This window comes from Mandrillus leucophaeus, unplaced genomic scaffold (genome assembly GCF_000951045.1).
Source record: "Mandrillus leucophaeus isolate KB7577 unplaced genomic scaffold, Mleu.le_1.0 Scaffold2174, whole genome shotgun sequence".
Classification (NCBI taxonomy): domain Eukaryota; kingdom Metazoa; phylum Chordata; class Mammalia; order Primates; family Cercopithecidae; genus Mandrillus; species Mandrillus leucophaeus.
Window position 1 is genome coordinate 9,154 of NW_012102226.1, and position 1,042 is coordinate 10,195.

A 1,042-nucleotide genomic window follows, 5' to 3' on the forward strand; every position below is an offset into this window, starting at 1 on the left:
CATTGTTGTATGTATTTCAAAATCAGGGCTCTTGACTCACTTGTTGGAAGTGCCTTTCCAGGAGTCCTGGACTGTTCTTTCAGCTCAGTTTTCCATCTCTCTGCGAGATGCTGACAAAAACATGCTTCTGATTCAATGCCTCCACTTAGTTGTAACAATACGTTTATCAGAACTGCCTGGCATCCTCCTGAAAGACTTTCAATAGGGCCCAGTATGTTTCACTTCATCCTGAGGTTTTCTCAAGCATCTTCTAAGATGTTTAAGTACTCTTTCGCAGTGGCACTAGGAGCCAGCAGAGGAACAGATACACATTCTCTCAAGATGTCTCTCCAGCAGTACTTTTCCCTCTTTGTTTCCAAGGCTTTGGCTTTTCTCATCATTTCCAGTGTATATGAGCAAGACACAATGCTATCACACATCCCCCTGCAGCTTTAAAAAGAAGCAGAAGTAAGCAGTATTTCCAGCCAGGCCACCAAGCACCATCATGTACCTGCCTGACAGTCCAAAGCCAGCATTATAGGTAACTCTGGCAGGACTAATCCCCTTCATTGCTCCACCACTGGTCCTGCTAATAACAAAGGCTTATATTCCCATATTAGCTTTTACTCAGATGGAGTCAGTTTCGTATCCTTCTTGTGGTGGTCAGATGGGGTTTTGCTTTACCAGAAGGCAGTCCAGCCAAACCCGACTTCCTTAATTTAGCTAATAGTACAGTTCCTGTTGTGTTTTCATGGTATGCCTTATTTCTTAAATACTCAGTGAAGCCACAGTCACAGTAATAGGTAATGGGGAGAGCATTACACATTGAACTTTTTCTCTTACCACATTATCCCAACTGGTTTAAAGCCCTGAGGAGAGTAGTCACTTTATTGGCCACTCTTTCATTTGTAATCGCTTTAGTGTTAAAAATATTTACTCAGACAGGACCTAAGAGACCTGGTCAAGTAGAAAAGGTATAAATCTACACCATAGATAACACTGGTATACTGGCTACAACTTTTTCTACTTCTGTTTGTCTCTTCCCCCCACCCCGCTCCCCCCC

General features: G+C 43.0%; 1 pseudogene; it reads left to right on the forward strand.

Moving 5' to 3' along the window:
- Positions 1 to 213: 213 nt before the first annotated feature.
- LOC105540253 lies at positions 214 to 959 on the forward strand (annotated as a pseudogene).
- Positions 960 to 1,042: the final 83 nt, after the last annotated feature.